Genomic DNA, 19,248 nt, shown 5'->3' on the forward strand with positions numbered 1-19,248 from the left:
CACATTTTTCAGCTGAGGATCTTGGCACCGTCAATAGATCTGTTCCATGGGCGGTTTTGGATGGATCTATTAATATTGCCTCTAAGAAAAATAAGTCCCGCTCTTTTACAAAGTGAATCATCTGTCTCGCCCGTGGACAAGTGAAATTCTCCCTCATTGGACTTGTAGTCCACAAGTTGGCAGGGTTTCCTGTTTTGTTAATAGTCTTCATACAGCAGTGAAGTCATTTCAAAAAATGTTCAGCCCAGTTTTGGGGGCAAGTAGTATGTCTTTTGGTTATTTGTTCTTCTAGACAGGCCATGTCACCATTAGTCATGCTTCAGAATGATGGTTTACTTTCATTATTCACTGACTGCCCTGCTTCAGATTCAGTGCTTTCCAACTCAGCAAGATTTTCCTGTGCTAATTCATCTGAATCATTTCTAGAAGACTTTATATCAAAGGACACATTTTCAATGTTAATAAAGTGCAGGGGTTTTGAAACAGCTTGTAATTCTGCTTCTTTAAAAATGAGCTTTTTAGAGGTGTTTATGCTATGTATGTGAGAAAGGTATGTGTCAGTAGGCGTCTTAACATGATTGATAGCCGTTTCCCTTTTTATTTATGTTCCGTTTGGAACATCTAGCACACACTCACTCTGCAACCAGAACTGGGCTAACATGGCTCCAGTCTGAACACTGGGTCTACTGCAGCAAAACCAGCAGCCCCGGTGTGGTTTAGGACATGGCTTTCAGATACCACCACTCACAAGGCCTTCTAAACCTGGCCACCTGCTATGCTTTCACTGTTGTCTTATCTGACAACTTACTTCAGTAAGTGGTCACTTGCAGATGACACCAAGTTGGGCGGGAGTGTTGATCTGCTCAAGGGTAGGAAGGCTCTGCAGAGGGACTTGGACAGGCTGGATCGATGGGCCGAGGCCAACTGTATGAGATTCAACAAGGCCAAGTGCCGGGTCCTGCACTTTGGCCACAACAACCCCATGCAGCGCTACAGGCTTGGGGAAGAGTGGCTGGAAAGCTGCCTGGTGGAAAAGGACCTGGGGGTGTTGGTCTGAAAAGGGGAGCACTTCAATAACAGCGCTTAGCATTTGTGCAGTGCTGTGTGCATTCAAAGTGTGTTACTTTGACCTTAGTGATCAGCACAAGCCTCCTGCAACAGAGCTTGGAGACTATCGTCACCTTCATCTAGGGCTGCTGACGTGGATTTTACAGCTAGTTTAAATAAGACGACTAGTTATGGTTTATTCAATTGTGGAACACCTAGATCTAATAGCCGATGCTAATTTTCATAGGAATGATTATGAGCCTACCGAGCACTTCATCAGCTGTGCTGTCTGAAGAGAGGTGCGTAAAGTCCAGCTTGTGGCCTTTCTTAAATACCAGTGGCTACTTTGTCTTCTTTTTCACCTGCAAAGTGGCCACCACATTTTTGAAGAATAATAAATGAAATTATTTCTTGACTTCACAAGAGCAAGGTGGGAATGGTCAGTAGTCTGCTTTTCCATAGGAATGTTGCCTAGGAAACATCAGCCTGTGGTAGCTGTATGTTTAAGTAAGGACATGAGGAAGACTTTCTTTACTGAAAGAGTGGTTAAACATTGGAACAGGCTGCCCAGGGAAGTGGTTGAGTCACCATCCCTGGAGGTATTTAAAAGACGTGTAGATGCGGCACTTAGGGACATGGTTTAGTGGGCATGGTGGTGTTGGGTTGACGGTTGGACTCGATGATCTTAGAGGTCTTTTCCAACCTTAATGATTCTATGATTCTATGATTCAAATAAGGATGACTGAGATGTCCTGGAAGGGCTCAATACTGTGGATTTTTGGCAGGGCTCAAGTGATTTGTGTGTTCTGATGTGGGCCTATCTCCTCCTATGTTTGTTTATTGGGAACATACAGTGTACCCACACATTTATATGGTACACATCTGGCTCTGCACATCTACAACTTGATCTCAGAGGCTTGATCTCACTGGTTGCATTTCTGAATGGGTCTTTATTCACTTGAAGGCTCCTCGGTTTGGTTGCTATTTCTGAACTCCCCCCACAAACATGAGTCTGTTGTGTTTCATGTACTCTTACATTCCGGGGTTGTCAGTCTGCCCATAGCAGCAGTGAATTGCGAAAGGAAAAAATTAGCAGAAAGAGTTAGTTAAGCAGAAACGTAACTGCCCACATCATCTGGTGTGTCCTACCTCACTGAAGCCATCTCAGAACCTAAGGAAACAAAAACAAAACAAAGGACACTTTGTAACTCAGGCTGATATCATAAAATGAAGTTTTCTGAGTGCTCTGGGAAGAACCTAGAGAAGTTGCCCCAAACTTGGAATTTTTGGGGTCAGGGTGCAGAGAAGGAGAATTTTTGACAATTGGGAAAAAAAAATTGTTTTGATTTGGAACTAGAACAAGAGTTGCTCAAATGTTCACATGAAACAGAAATGCTGGGGTTTTTTTTTAAATTTTCCAGCCAACGCTAATTACCACAGGTATGTTCAGGATGTGACTCTTCACAGTAGGCCCCAATGACCCTTAGTGTCTACTTCATCAACTTAACTCCAATAAAGCTCACATCCCTTGACTTTCTATAGAGTCAATGAAAAGAAATAGGATGTTACACCTAGTAAGTGTTAGTTATTTATAGACTTTAGACTCAAGACCGTATTCAGCTTGCTTTGAGTGGTCTCTTACCTTAAAAAAAGCCAAACCCAAGTATCAGATTGGTTAGCGTGAATCAGATTCTCCAAAGTTGCGAAGTTTCTTCTCTCGGTGATCAATGGAGGGACTTGTGTATCCAGTCAGTACATGTGGGATGTTTTTTCTGAATACCTGGACAGGTTTTGTCTTGAATTTGGAGGTGCCTATTGATTTTAGGTGTCTGCAGGATTATGTGTGGTTGCAGGATGGGAGGTCTGCACGGCTCACAGCCTGCTCAGCTCTCTGTTTTAAAGAGAGCAAACACGGACCTCGGCTTTCACCATTGCTGCCCAGCCTTAAGGACTTGGCATTTCCCTGTGACAACACTTGAAACTATGCCCATTTTCCCCTCTTCGTTCATTTGTTTGTGCCTGCCTGCCTGCCTTCCTTCCTTCCTTCCTTCCTTCCTTCCTTCCTTCCTTCCTTCCTTCCTTCCTTCCTTCCTTCCTCTCCCACCCCAGGATACTTTTTTTGGTTTTTCTGATCCCCAGTTGGCATGGCTGACATTTTTGAGCCCCAGGATTACTGATTGTGCTTGTTGCTGCTCAGATCCCTTCAAGCTCTCCAAACCAGTACAAAGCTCTGGGCTTTCAGCCAATTTACTCACAGGTTTATCATATGCTGACATTGTTTCTCTATAAATAGGCCTACCTTTACTGACATTATTGATTCAACTGCCTCTCTTCTCACTAATACTCTTTTTAATGTATCTAACCTGCCTTCGTATTTCACCTAAAGAAAAGCTGAATTTAGAGGGGTAGAGGTCAAAGAGGTTAAACTGCAAGCGTAAAGGTCCTAGGCTTTAAAGTCAGTGTTTGCTATGTGAGATCCACAAGGTTGTCAGTGGAGCAAATCTCCAAGTCTGAGCTCTCTTTTCCATCAGAAAAAGTAAGCTGTCAAGCCAATTTCACATTTTATTACTAATAATATGAATTAAAATAAGCTTGTTTTGCAAAACCCTCCATCTGATCCATTCATGGGTTAACAATAATAACACAGACCCTAACCTGCCCATCTCAGACTGTATGATTTTGAAAACAAGGAGCAAATTTTCCCTCACAGATAGGAACACATCTCATGTGCTGTTTGTCTTGGAGCTAATCCAAATTAACAGACCAAAGCTGTAGTTCTCTTGCTTGTAAATTAAACTCAGCTTTAATAGGTCATTTATGCATTTTCTATACATAGGGGTTTTTTTGTGACTGACTTACTGGGCAGTTTTTGTATGCAGCGTAGCTCTCTAGTGCAGCAGGAGCAGAAGTGCTCAGCAGTGTCTCGGTGCCCATGCAGGCAGCAGCACTTTCCTGCAGCGTGGTGGGCCGGTGCTCTGCTCTGGGCTGGGGAGACCTGCACCCTCACTGGATTGCTGCAGGGAAGGGCTATTGCGCAACTTGTGCAGCGTGGCAGCCACCAGGTCATGCATCGTGCCCTGCAGATGGCTGTGAATTCATTGCACCCTTGCAGAAAACAAGTTCTCCACAGGCAGGTCTTTAGACATGGCAATAGCAGTTGAGAGCTGGAGAAGACTACGCTGAAGAACGGTGGTGAGTGCACAGGGAGGTGCGAAGGGCCAGGTATCAGGTCTGTACTTACCAGTGAAGAGAAAGAAAGAGAAAGCTGCAGAATGAGATCAGGGTAGGGGAAAGTCCATTAGTGTATGGGACTAAAAGTCATTCAAGATGAGCTCAGCAGGGCAAACCTGGCAGCAGTCCTGCCAAGGGCTCCAGGAGCCATCAGAGGTGTTGGGGAAGCTCCACTGGCCCACAGCAGCATGGGTCTGATGGGAGAGCAGGTCTCAAGTGATAGTATCACCCTGAGGACGGTATCACCTGGGAGCCTGCTGCTCATTGTCTCCACACCACAACTATCTCCTGTCCTCACTGTGTTTCTGTGTCAGGTTGGCAGAGTAAAACCCCTACTTTGTTTCCTAGTTTATTTTCTGGTGTTTGGGCTGCTGGACTCAGCTCTGGCACGGCTCGCAGAGGCCACGGTGTCTGAGGCCGCAGGACCGCCAGCAGCCAGCCTTTCCACCGCAAGGCTGGGTGCCCGTGTTGTGCTGGCGGCACCTCTGAACTGCCTTTGGCCAAATGTCCTCAATGGGGCAGGAGAGTGAAATTAAACAGTCAGATCTGGCAAGGGAAGCTGCCAAGGCTGCTAGAGCAATAGGCCATTAAATACCACACTCAAACAGAACAGCATCCCCACCCCAGATAAATCATACGAGAGAAGAAAACGTTTCACATTGTTAAAAGTTTATATTATCTCTGACTTCAGACATGTTACCATTAACCTGGGAATTAATCAGAGATTTTCATTTGCTCCTTGTTCTGAACTATAATGAGCCCTTTAACAGTGTAAATAAAAAGATCTAAAGATTCAATAAACTCTAATGTCACAAATGGCAATCATCTACCATGTGAGGCCTCTGTGCTAAAAAGCATCACACAGCTGGAAACAAATGCTTCTGTATAACATTGTAAATAACCTCTAAGCCCACTACTAATTAAACTGAAGCTTCGCTTCTCCTGGGCATTGAATATATGAACCAATTAAGAAAATATAATTTCTTTTCTGAGAGACCTGAGCTGTCCTCCTTTCAAAAAAAAAGGCGGGGGGGAGAGGGGGGGAGATAGAGAAAAAGCCAGTGACAGAGAGAAAGAAAGGGGAAAAAAAACGAGAGGGGGGAAAAGAAAAGAAGAAAGGAGTTTCACAGGAGGGACCACACTGATGCGCTGGGGTTACAATAATGAGACATTTCTGCTTTAAGCAAATTTTGCACCTGTAACCTGCAGAAATATAGCCATAGCACTTGAAAAATTACTTCAATGCTGCACAGTGCCATGAAAATTTATCTTTGAGATGATTTTATTGCATGGTTACCCTAGGCAATTAAATCAATAAATCTTAACTGTCAGAAAGGTTGGCCCACTGCCAAGAATAAATGAAATGCGCGGAATCAGTAAATAAAAGGTTTCTGACAACTCATTCTAGGAATTATTTAGCAGTTGGGCTTTTTGTTGTTGGTGGTGTTGGTGTTGCTTTTGTCTCCAGCATTTATTGACATTCTCCGTGAGAAATGATTATGCTAACATAAACAATGTAACACAGATATAGATAGATGGGAGAGAAGAGTCAGGCTCTTCAGGGTAATAAATTACCGTCCTGGATTTGCACGCGGACAGCAACTTTGGGGCGCTGATAGTGCTGGCGGAGGCGATTAGAGATTGGGGTCTGAGCCACGGGCTGGCAGCACATCGGCAGCCCCAGTGCCAGGCACCGGGAGTTTTGTGCACTGGCCCACAGTGCTTCATTATTAAAACAGATGTGCTATTTTCATTGATTGATTCAGAGGTGATTGAGATTTAAACGCCTCCTTGAGACATGGAGGTGACATTTCTGTAGGCCTAGAGAGTCCAGCGTTCACCACAGGAGATGCCAGTTTTGACAGTGAAATCATAGTTACGCCCGTGTAAACCCCGAGCAGTCAATGCAGCTGCATTGTTTTTCATGCTGGTGTTACAGATCTGAAGGCCTGAATCTGATTTCACTTACCCTGGATTTTGACATGTTAAGTCAGTGTGAAGTAACCTGGATTTAGCCTCAGGCTCTCTCTCTCTCCAGAAGACACTGTGGTGAGGGCAGGTGACCCGATTAATAAACTGATAGATTTTTTAGTCATTGTGGTCATCTAACCTCCTGAGTACCAACAGGCCACTAAATGTCACCTGGTAAGTCCTGGTTCAGGTCTACCTTTTTTACTGGCTGAACAAGCCCATTCCTTCAGCAGGGCAGCAGCTGCCAGGATAACCGCAGACCCCGCGGGGGCAGCCCCGGCTGCGGGGGGGGGGGGGGGCGCCGGGGGGGGGGCGGGGGGGGGGGGGGGTGTCTGCATACCCCCAATGCCACGGTGACAAGGACACCGCTGCCAAAGGAGGGAGCAACCCACTGAGCTGAGCAGCAGAGGAGGCCTCTCCTGCCTAGACCAGAACTAATTAGATGGTCTGCGAGGCCAGTCTCTCATCACCATCAAGTTGGGGAAGCCTGGAGAATATGGGTCTGTCCTTGAACCAACACTAGCTGTGTGGAGCCAAGAAAGGATTTACTTGAATAGTGTGGAAAAAAGCCTGCTGCCAAAATGTTTGTATCCAGTCTCTGGACACCCAAGTGACCTTCAGTCATAGGAGACCTTAGGGAGAAACTAAGTTCTCTGCCTGGGGCTGCAGAGGCTCACTGATGCAGCTTGGTCCAAGCCGGAGACATCAAGTCATCTTGGCTGTGAAATATTTCATATGAAAGTGTTTCCTTCATGATACCCTATGGTTCTTCAACGCCAATGTCAGGGCTTCCCAGGCATATTGCTCCTCTAACACGTCCTGTCCCAGTCATGATTTTGCAGCCTTTGTGCTCCCCCACGGCAAATCTGCTGCCTCTTATTGCAGCTCCGTGGAGCCAGGCAGGCTGTGGCAGGATGACACTCATGAACAGCAGCTCAGGCTCAGGGCTTCAGCAGCATTGGGTGGGTGGCTGGGGCACCAGGGATGCCCTGGACACTCGTCTGGAGGAAGCTCCTCTTGGCTAATCAGCTCCCAAACCGTAGAGGGCATTAGAGATCTGAGTAATCAGTGAACTTAACTGAATGAGTCGCATCCACTTCTAGGTACAGCTAAAGCCAACGGGCTTTTACAACGCTGATTGGCAAGCAGCTTCTCATCGCAGATAATTCCCTGCCAGCACATCCCGAACGCATAGGTGATTGCTCTTAAATTGATGGCTCGAAGCACAATAACAGCCTTTTTATTTAGTTCCTGCTTGATAGGCAGTGAATGTAGAGTTGCCAAAAAAAAAAAAAGGAAAGAAAAAAAAAACAGAAAAAGAAAAAAGTGCTGCAGAATTTGCTCTCTGTTACACCACTGTGAGGGGGAAATTCCTTGGGATGGAGACTTAAACAAGGTTTCCAGTGCTGCCCAAAGCCCAGGATCAGCACTAAGAGGTACTCGGGGCGTGCTGAGTTTTCCAGCAGCCCTTGCTGCAGGTGGGAATTGCCCTTCAAATGCAACAAACACTCAGGGGCTTCATTCTTACAGCAGCTTAGAGCTGGCGTGCTGAATGAGAGCAGTTGGCACTGACGTTTCACTGAGGGTGGCAGGGCAGAGGGAAGCTGGCACCCTGACACCCAGACAGCCAGACTCAGCTCTCTTAGAAAGCAGAAAATGGGTCATTTTTCATGTGGCTTCATCACATCCAGCCACACACATTTCCCATAGTATCCCCCCCCAGCCAAAAGGGCGAACCCCGTCTGCCTGGAGCTGGCTGAAAAATGGGGAGCCAATGGTGGCGGCAGTGGTGGCTGCTGGGTTTTTTTTTTTACTTTTTCACTCAAATTTTCCTTTCAAAATGTAAACTCTTGAGCAAATCTTCATGCAATCCTACAAATACCAGCAGCCACATTTTCAGGCAGCTGCATGCCAGCAGCTGCAAATCACCGCTGAGTCTGGCAAAACACACAAGGTGCCCGGGGGCGGTGGACACACTCGTCTGTGTGAAACATAACCAGAAAGCAGCTAAGAACAGCTCCAAAGTTGGTTTCACAGATGAATGAAGGAAAACTGATCCTAAAGGTTATTGCACACATTTGCCAAATATTTCTGGCCTAGGAAGGCCAACGCTGTCAGGTAGTATCTTTTCTTCTGCAGTCCAGTTCCTGAGGTCTAACCTGCTAACACATCCCTTGTGTTTAGCTGTTTTCATGTGCCCATAAGTGTACAGGTTCCCAAAAGGGAGGAGAACACGTCTCATTTTCAGAAGGCCAGTCTACATACATGCCTAAAAATATCAACAGGGACTTTTCTGTAGCTCATATGACCACGACCTTCTGTTTAACGTTAGCTTCACATATGGTTTGTGTGCTGAACACATTTACATTAGCTATAATAAAGTCCTTCCAACCGCATGGACACAGTATGGGGGGAAAAACCCCAGAAACTCCCCATGCACATGTGCCTTTTTCAATCAAAGGGATAAAAGGATAGCTAAATTCACTTTGAAATGCAGCTGGTAAGTGAAATTCCTCTCTATTACGTGGAGCCGATACTGCAGTGCTTTGCTTTTGGACCATGTAGAAGCGGCCGAAGAGAGTCTCAGACTTTTAGTGAAAGGATTTAGGCTACACTTCCTACTCCTTAGCTCCACGGGCCACAGGAAGCTCCAGCCAGACTTTTCAGATATAAATAAGTCTTCACAACCTCTACGTCTTTCGTGCTGGCAACCAAACATCCCGTGGTCTACAGCAGCCTGGGCCCAATTCATTCCTGAGGGAGTCATGCAGGTAATTCATCTTAGCTGGCTGAGAAATTGTAGCGCTTCCATCTCTCTCTTGAGCCTTGCATAGCTCTTACCAACATCCTACTCCACTGCCTCAGCCCCACATAACCAGGGAGGGAGAGAAGACGTCTCCTTGGCTGGGGAAGAGGGCACACAGTACCTTGCCTGAGGTTGCTGTGAAATTGTGTATGAAAATGAGCATCCAAACGCCCATCTTCTATTACCCCCCTCATTGCTGTGTTTGAAGGAGACACTTCTTCCTCCCTCTATCCAGCAGGCCAGCATCTTTTGCTACTGTGGGAATCCCACGTAGTGGCTATATGAATAATTATCCTTTTTTTTTTCTCCCGAGGGCTTTTTTCTGGGTTATGCAGTTGCACTAACAGTGCCGTACAGCACAGGTTCATCATTCATAGGTGGGATCACAGAACACTTCACAGCTGATTACAAGGTTACACATGCAGGGAATGATACGAGCTGCCTATCTGAAGTCAAGCTTCAAGCAGGTTTCTGGGCACACCCAGAGGATGCTAAGGACTCCGGGAATGAATGGCACACGCAGCATCAGACCTGCCCTCCCTCCCTCCCGCTGACCCAAAAGACATCTCTCCCTGAGGTATTCAGGGAGGATGTTTTCTGGCTCCTTGAACGCAAAATGGGCACATGCCATACAAAGTCAGCTCCAAATTCGCCATTCCAGATTTTCTTTTGAAGTGGCCTATTGCTAAGAAGGACTGGGGCTCTAGGACCCGCTTTACAGGTAACTATTCACACCAATGGGATGAGGAACACTGGAAAAGCTGTAGGCTGGTCGGACCGGACAGCTTTAAGCCACTTCATGTGATCAGAGTGGTGCAGAGAAGCTGGAGGATATCAGCGACCTGCCCTTTGTTTTGAGCAGAACATTACAATAAATACTCAGCCTGAAATGCAGACTAACACCTCCTGGTATGCCTCTCAAGGCATGCTTCTGCAACACCATCTGTATTCTGGGCTCACTCCCCCCCGACACTGGCTGGGCTAAGACATCCCCACTAGCCACCTCCTGGCTGTGCCCTCCTGTAGCACCACCAGAGCACGCAATTCTCCAGACCAAGATGAAAAGGTTTTAAGCAGGACCGTAAGTGTGAGGGGCCATACAGCAAACCACAGTGACGGCTTCTTTCACTTGGAGACAGTGGCCTGAGATGGACTTTGTGTCAGGAGCCCTGCGGTTCGTCCCTCCCCGGCAGGCAGTTTGACCTCACTTGCACCGTGCTCAGCAGCACCAAGTGTTCAGCCTTGCACTGGGCAGCCACATCACATGCTGCTTAGCATCTCTTGAGAGCTTTTTACATCTCTTTTGAGCTGGTATTCCTGGCCCTGGCTCTTAGAGCTATTTCTGCAATGATGATATAAAACCTGGCATTTCTAGTTTTGTCATCCCGGGAAGCCCCTGGGGAGAAACGCACCCCTGTGCGGAGGGTCAGCACGCTGAATTGCACCACTTTAGTCACGCTGGAGCCTTGGGCTGCTTGTCAGCAAGCAACCAAAAAAGTCCTGCCTTTGAAGCCTGGCTCCTTTGCTCTTTAGGTTGGGTTTGGGACAGACAGGATTTAGGCTGCTGTCTTGCAGCTGAGGCCCCTCAGGGATGGGGAAAACACACTATTGATCCTGTTACCTCACAGCTGGTATCAGCACTACATTATTTTCTAACATCGAGTCATTTTAAGTCTCTGCAATGACACAAACACATTGATTAAAAATTAAAACCAATGACAGCTCTCCCACAAACAGTACTTACTGTACCATACTTATTGTAACCTGGGAGGGGAATGAGAAAATAGCAGAAGACAGAATAATTTATAGTGATAAAATGGGTTACATTTTCATAAAAATTTTATTTTACTTTTTTTTTTAAATAATTCAATGCACTGGCAGTATAATTAATCCCTCTATGAGAGACACAAATGTACCAGTTCAACCAATATTATTTATACAGAGACATTGTGTTTAAAAACAACAAAAGTACATTTAAAATGTTTGTACATAAAGTATTACTGTTATTTTTTTTCTGAAGAAGGAACAAATGTAAACAAAATGCATAATTGTGCAACACGTCGGAAATACAAAGCAAAACAGGCAAGATACAATTTTATACATATAAAGCAAAAGAAATCAAACTTTTATAACTATACAACATTTCAGTAATTGCTTGACATTTTAACAGTTACCTTGGTCTGTACAAAACATCTTAACTTATACTTAAAACTTTACAAGAATAACATGCTTGTTCAGAACAAAGACACCTTGTGGAATTGCAATGATTATTGATATGATATTTGCACACATGAGAAAAAAAAGGCTACTTTAATAGTAAATAAAAAGTGAGAATGTAAGGTAACGGGCCATTTAGTAAACTGTAATCTAATTCCAATAGCTAATTAAGTTGCACTGCAATGCAGAAATTAAATCTGACTTTTGCTGGAAGACCGTATGGTCATCACGTTGCTCTATTTCCAGGAACCAGAAGAAAGCATATATAAATTTTCCTGATATTTTGGTTAATTATACATGTGCGTGCGTGCGCACACACACACAAAAGGGAAAAAAAAAAGGAAAAAATAGTAATCGCCACAACAGCCAGAAACGGTGGGCAAGAGAATGTACATACTAGACTACTCCCAACATGTCTAGGTTAAAAAACTAAGACAACTAGAAAGAGCGAACATCCACTGAGTTTGCCAGGATTACTTTTCCTGAACCTTAGATGTATTTTGCTTTTTTTTTTCAGAAGACAGGAAGCAACTTGAATTGAATCGAGCCATTTTTAAAATACCGGGAGTACTACAGCCAAAGACAAAACACAAACCAAAGGAGAGCTCAAAACCAAAGCAAAAAATAACCAGATCTTCTGACTTGTGTTCATACTCTGTGACGATATGTCCTAGATCTTTTGAATGTGGGTTTTTAAAAAACAGCATTTAAGATTCAGTAGAAGATATGCAATCCAGAGATGTCAAAAATACAGACAGGAATAAATTATACAGTATTTTATGGAATTACAAGGACTGTCAGCTTGGATAAATGTACATAATTTTTAAGTGTCCTCAAATGATACATATGGCTAAAATTAAACTCCTGATTGCATCAACCTAACATATTCGGTGCCTGATTCTGCAATCTGTGTGCTGAGCACTAATTTACATGGTTACTCCTGTGGACTTCAGTGGAGCAACCTGCTGATTAGGATGCTTAGAGGAAGAATGGCAGAACTGGACCTAGATAAATATTTGCCACGACTTTTGAATGTACAAAAACCATTTGGCTTAGAAAAAACACTTTAGCCTGCTGCAACGTCTCTGAACTAAAGTAACAGATTCCATCTCTAGACTGAGAGCATTTATGACACATTTGAATTTATTTGCCATTTTTCCATGCAAGCTAATGCTGATGCCAGTAAATATTTAAACTCAGAGGTAATGCAATTGCAACATGCCTTTTAGTTAAAACCAAAACATATGCAAGCCTAGATGGCAGGCAGAAACTACCCTCCGATTCTTTTAGCAGGGATTATCTGGTGCTGAATCAGAACAGTTCAATATATACTCAGCTTCAGTATGTATTTATAAAGCACAGTATGAAAAGGGAGAGGACTAGTTTTTCAGCTGGTGTAAATCAGCACTGACATCTACGGAGCTACTTAGAGGCACGTCAGCTGAAGCTCTGGCCCACAGTCATCAGAAACGTACAACCATCATTCACGCCATATGTAAAAATCTCAGCGGTGGAAGTGCAGAGTGAAAGTGTAATCGACATCAGATAAAAAGCTGCTCTGTTAGTCTAGTTTCTGATAACGCTTTTCCAGACTGTGTGGTCTAAAGCAGTTTTACAATGTGCTCTATACTGCATAGCTTTGCAAAGTACAATATTTCCTTACAGGCAAGGATTATGGTACATTAATCATTTCATTGGCATGATCAGTAAAAAAGACATGATGATAAAAGCTTTGGGAGTTTATCTGCATAGAGATATATTGGCAAAAATTAGTCTGGGGTTAAAGGGTTTGCTCCTCAGTGTGTGCATATTGGATTAACTCCACTGAAATCAGTACTCCTATAGCAGTTCACACAAGTTGAGGAACTTGTACTCTACCTCTGTCATAAATAAAGCACGTGTGTTGCTATCCACTATTCAGTTCATTTATAAATTCAAGGGTAAGTGCCTCCTGCCAGTGGGTCAAAGCTTCTTCATGTCTGTGACTCCACCTTATCTGCCACTGAAGTCAATGGTGGTTTCCCTGAGCAAGGGCTGAGTCAACATATGGTCTGGTTGAAGAGCAAGCCTGCTTGCAGCTATTCCAGCACTAGTCCAGAGACTTTGAACTAATTTCAGTGGGGTGAGTGCTCAGCCAGAACAAAAATGGGTGTAATTCCATTGAATTAATTGAGTTAATTCAACTGAAGTTCTGGCCCAATAAACGTAACTCCAGTAATGCAATGCCGTTTTTGTTAGCCAGCTTCTCTTTTGATAAACAGCGCTCAGTAAGACTTGCATGATTGCCATATGACAGCGGAATTTGGTCCCATGAATTTCACAGGCAAGCTACTTCATATTTGCTTAGCTCAAAGTTTGGTCCATTGTAGTTACTGTTGTCTATTAAAACAATGAAATGCACTTCAGAATCTGACTTTCCTTCTAATTCAGAGAAAGAAATAACTGAGTAGAAATTAGGGCTATCTCTACTTGATGGGTTTTTCAATGGAATTACAACAGGGTGACACTCACAGAACTGTGAGTAAACTTATATCTAGCACAGACAGCTTACAGAACGTGCATAGAGGGGAACTCAGTTAAAATCAAAGAAGACAAGTCTCAAACAGCTGCATCATCCACTCACATGGCTTTTACCACTGGCATCAGTAGGACTCAGCTAGAGTCCTGTAAGCACGAGTGGTCCTGTGGACACTACAATTTAAATTGCAATTCTGCATACAGTGAATATTGCCTTAGTTTTATGATGTTACTGTATGCACCGCTTCTGTCAACTTGCTTGGTGTTTCCAGATGCAGTGCAAGTAAAAGTGAGTGCTCAAATCCAAGTCCCATCTGCAGCCACAGAGGACCAAGACCTAAAAGCAATGCAGAGCCACAGCTCTGTTGCACCCAGGCGGTGGGGCTGGGCTCACTCAGTCCTGTTGGGCACAGCACTGGTCCCCTACCATGTCTCCTGCACACCAATACTGTGGCCAGGGCTATGTAGGGATTCACACTGTGCAGACCTGTAGTAGTCCAACACCCCTGAGCAGGCGGAGGGCTCAGGGAGCTCTGCACGGCTCCACAGCCTGCGGTAGGCAAGGTCAGGTCTTTCCTGTGGCCTCTTTCCAAAGCACTGAGTACACACATAGCTACTTGAGCTGGCTGCTGGGTCCCTGGGCTTGGTCCTTGCTGGAGTTGTAAGGGAAAAATGTTTTAACTCTATGGTGACTTCAGGGCAGTGACAAGCATTAGCTCTTTGTGACATGTGGTGGCACCCTGAGGTGGATTAAGGAATTGGATGGGATGGTGCCATATTTGGATTTTGTAGGATACCACGGTATAGGTGTCATTTTGCAGGACATATCAACAATAATGAATCCCCTTTCCCAAGAAGTACACACAGGTTAAATTCATAATGCCAGACCACACCAACTTGCCCCAGTTTCTTTAAACCACTCTTCACATCTTTACCATTGCCTAATATGATTACAGTGCCAATGAGCTGCCTGAGCTGTTGCTACATACCCTGTGGTTCTGGGCACAGCTTATCTTCATAGCATTTCTGTTGAAGTGCCTCCTGATGTGGCCAGGTTTGATTCTCATCTGATACCAGTTTTATGCAGTAACTCATCTGCACCTGAATTTGCTCTCATTTCTATCTGTAGAGCCACAGGATCCCCCTGGCTGTACGCAAGACCTGAACTCAATCTCTTCTGACTTCAACAGCTACCACCATGGGTTTAAACTGGTGTGAGATGATCAGAATCGCTCATCTTGGAAGACAAAAGAAACAGACAAAACATCTTTGAAACAGAATGGCAAAAGTAAAGCTACCGAGCTGATCAGAAAGGCCGGTCTGACAAGAATACTGTAGAGAAGTTGGCTACTCTGTAAGTCAGGCAGAAGCATTTTGCATTTAGTAGCAGGGAGATTTCGATAATGAAAGAGAGGCTAACCGAGCTTTTAGCCTATACGTATAGGCTACAAAATATCAAGTGATACATCTAAAACATGTCACTATATCTAGTGAGAGATATGTATGTATCTCTCATTAGACAATACAGAAGGCCTATATGCATTGCTGTGTATAGTGGTCTGGTCATATCATGGAAGTCCAGGAGGAGTATTAGAAATAGAGGAATTGAGCCCTTCCAACATTAACAAGACTTGTTTTATTTGTATTTGTAAAATAGTATATAAAGTAAAGCTGGAAGATGTCGTAAGGACAGTGGACTGGTTTCTCATCTTCACCCCCTTTGCCTCACTCCCAGTGTACTCTGGTGAGGTCGGGGAGATGCTGCGAGAGGCAGAGGCCCTTTGCAATGACACCTTGGTCTGTGGGCCTGCCCACGTATAGGACATTTCTACACTTGGTTCAAAATGACAAATTAATTTTCTTTGGTGACTTGTGAAATATTTTGCCTTTCTTAAAATTTCAAGACACTGGCTATTGCAAATGTGTTAATCTTCTGAAAAACAATACATTGACAGCACATCAGTTTTGACACTGACTTCAGGGACCACAGGACCAAGATGACAGAGTTGTTGCTACTTTCTGTCATACCTTCATTGCCTGCAAGGAGACAACAGATGCAAATAGGACTATATACAAACTACAGAGGAACACTGTAATACTGCTACCACTCAGCAGTGGTAAGAGTGTTTTCTCTTTACGGCTATTGCATCTTTTTTCCTGTGCTATGAAGTGACAAGCGAGGACTTTCTGTTGCAAATCCACATCCAAATCCATACATATGTGTACACACACACACACGTGTGCTTGCTTCAATACTGTGTGTAGTGAAGTTTCTCCTGAACTCAAAGCAAAGAAGTATATTAATACCTAAGTCAGAATTCCTACCAGCCCGATTTTTGCTATCTTTTAACTTGCACTCACGAAACTAATCATTGGATTTAGACAGCATTAAATACTGATAAAAATACAACGAAATCATTTCTTTCAAAGTACCTAAAAACTTGTCAGTGAATCTAAACTGTTATAATGGAAGAACATCATAAAACCTGTGATATTAAAAAAGCATAGAAATTAAGGTCCAGATTCAATTTCTCAGATTTTGTTTCTTTAGGTGGAAAGAAGATCTCGATCTTTATTCTTAAAAAACCCCCACGCTGATATCAACACACCTGCTCCTATCTTTCAAAGGAGGTCATTTATAAATGAGACAATATATTCACAGAGAGACTATTTAAATGATTAAAAGTCCAAAGACCATGTAAGAAAAAGTGAAATTAAGAAGCAAGCTGTGAAAGTTGCCACCAGCACTATCACCAAAAAGGCTGTAAGCTAAACCAGAATGACTAAAAACATAGATAAGACAAAATGAAGTAAAATAAAACAAAAAGCACAAATACCAGGCCAAACCCAGCTATCCAAACTCAGCGTGATCCATTTAAACTGTTAGTTTGCTAAGTGTGGGAAGAGCGACTCATCCTTTGAAAGGAGCCAAAGGAGCACAGCTGACATCGGCGACCAATGACATGGTCTAGGGGAACATAGCCCATACGGGATACATCATCTCAGGCTTTCCCTTCGATCCCTGCTCTCGAGGACCAAAACACATCTCACATGGCTAGAGATACTCACTGCACTCAGAGCAGGACATTCTGCCTGCACATTGTCAAATACTTCACTTAAGACCTGCTGCAGCTCTTGACATGAAGGTCAAGTGCTATGTAAATGCCTTGCTTGAGTACTTAGGACTTTGCTGCCCTTGGATCTTGTACCAATGGAGCTCCTAAATGCTTGCGTTTAGCCCTTTACTGGCATGTTCCCTTCGCTGCTGTACTATTGATACTGCTCCAAACCTCCTGAAGCATGGGACAAAAATGACAGTCTTGTTAGCTCTGGTAATTTTTTATGAAGCTTGGTGTCCTTCTTAAATCCCAGCTGCAGAAATCAAGAAATTACATCACTCTCCCAGTTTATCACTATTAAAAACAAATGTGTCATTTCTGGCCCTCGGCATGCTTCAAATATGCCTGAAACCATGTCATGAAATCAGTCTCAAAGCTCAGTATCCAGAAGGCAATACAAGAACTGAAAAAGTTTATTTAAAAAAAACAACTCATGATTCGAAGCCAATCTTGTAATTTTTGGTGCTTGGTTCATGACTTTGAATGCCTGAAGTGGGCAGTGAGCAGACATAGCAAATGCCCAAGCAAACACATGCTGCTTCCCCGTGGATTGAAACAAACAAACAATCTCATTTGATTAACTCTGCTGGAAGTAATATTTTAAGGGGTAAAATGATTCCACAATGATGACATGTTGGCATTTGAAATGAGATGAATATAGTGCCTGTAAAAGTGCAATAATCCTTAATAACTAACCCAAAAGAAGCATCATCCCCAGGGATAAGACGGTAATTCACTCTCCATATTTAATTTGTTTCTAAGCCGCTTTTTGAAACAAGACTGCTAAATAGTAAGTTGGCTTGTGATCCTAGACTTGACTGCTGGACTTATTATAATCATGCTATTGATTCAGCATGCATTTCAAACTAAGTCACAGGATACAAAATCAGGTGGGCTAATTCCTTAAGCTGTTTAAGCAAAAGATTGTAAACACGGGGTAAATTTAGAGAGAGGAGTCTGTTTACAGCAAGCAACAGGGGAAAGATAATACATTGTCTTCACCGAGTGACTGCAGCTAACTCTTTGAACAGTCTTGTGTCTGAAGATTGTATTTCAAGACATATCTATCCTTCATAAATGCATGGAAGTCTAGGATTTCAGTCTACATTAAAGGAACAAGTGACAACAATGCACTTAATTAGACTAAATAGTTACTGAATCTCATTAGTGAGATCTTGCAAAAAGAATGGAAAACGCTGGCTTATGACAAAACCACCCCAACATTACTTCATCTCAAGCACTCACCCTGCTCAAAAAAATAAAATAAAATACTTCAAGTGTTTTGTTTTCTTCTTCTTAAAAAAAAAAAAACAACCACTGCCTTTCATCTACATTTCTGAATAGTTCCCACTGCTGTGGTTTTATTCATTAGCTACTGGGGCCAGAATCAGCGTGACAAATGCTGTCAGATTCACGTTTCAGCCATGTTACCGAAACCCTCCGAGAACAGATAAGGGTGTATCGATCACTTCAGGAACAGGAATGTGCAGATAATACAGGATATGCATGTTCTGCAAGTGTCCTTTGCAGACAACCCTAAACTGGATGATTTCTCTAATGATGCACCTCGGCCACATTTACAATACAGTCTTGTGGAACAAAATATTAGGAATTATTGATTTTTAAGAAAAGGTAGTACTACAGGGAGCTAATATACAACAGCTACAGTAATGTTTGTCTTAAATGTGCATTGGGCAGAGTCCTTAAATTGCTCTTATTGCAAATATCCAAGGCCTGCTCTAAAAATTGTAACAGTCTGAACCTTTTAAATGCAAATTTGTCCTATTTATCTGGTCACAACCCAGTGAGTAGAATCCAATAACTCACCAGATTAAAGGATATACAGGATTATATAGCAGAAGGTAATTGCAATTAACTAATATCTGGATGGCATTTAATACACATATTGTATTATTTCAATGAGATGAGACAGAATAATATTTACATTGCTATGAGCATTTTCTGTTTATAGAAATGGAATTTACAGTTCAGTAAGGTATGCAGGCGTTACATCAAGAATGAGATGAGACCATTTAAAGTCTTGTGAATTATTGATATAAATTCATTTTGTTTTGTTTCATGCACCAATGCTTCTTGCAGTGGCACCAGAAGAGCAGTGCAGTTTATAACAGGGGGAAAAAATAAGAGGAAAGAGCAAATGTGAAATGGAGTAATTTATTCACAATTGCTTTGAAATTCTACCTGAATTGTCTCATTATTATTCACGCATTAGAGGAATGGTCCAAAACATGACAGCATGCGCAAACAGATGCAGAGCTTGGAAAATAGGTAATCTGACTGAAGTATTAATGGCCATTATTAAACAAATGTTATATTGCT

General features: G+C 43.2%; 1 protein-coding gene across 1 annotated transcript in view; it reads left to right on the forward strand.

Moving 5' to 3' along the window:
• The window catches only part of LOC103922933 (chromosome unknown open reading frame, human CXorf40B), a 700,660-nt gene that overhangs the window by 138,732 nt on the left and 542,680 nt on the right, over positions 1 to 19,248 (forward strand). The gene's annotated exons all lie outside the window — the stretch shown is intronic.

This window comes from Pygoscelis adeliae, unplaced genomic scaffold (genome assembly GCF_000699105.1).
Source record: "Pygoscelis adeliae isolate BGI_AS28 unplaced genomic scaffold, ASM69910v1 Scaffold100, whole genome shotgun sequence".
Lineage (NCBI taxonomy): Eukaryota > Metazoa > Chordata > Aves > Sphenisciformes > Spheniscidae > Pygoscelis > Pygoscelis adeliae.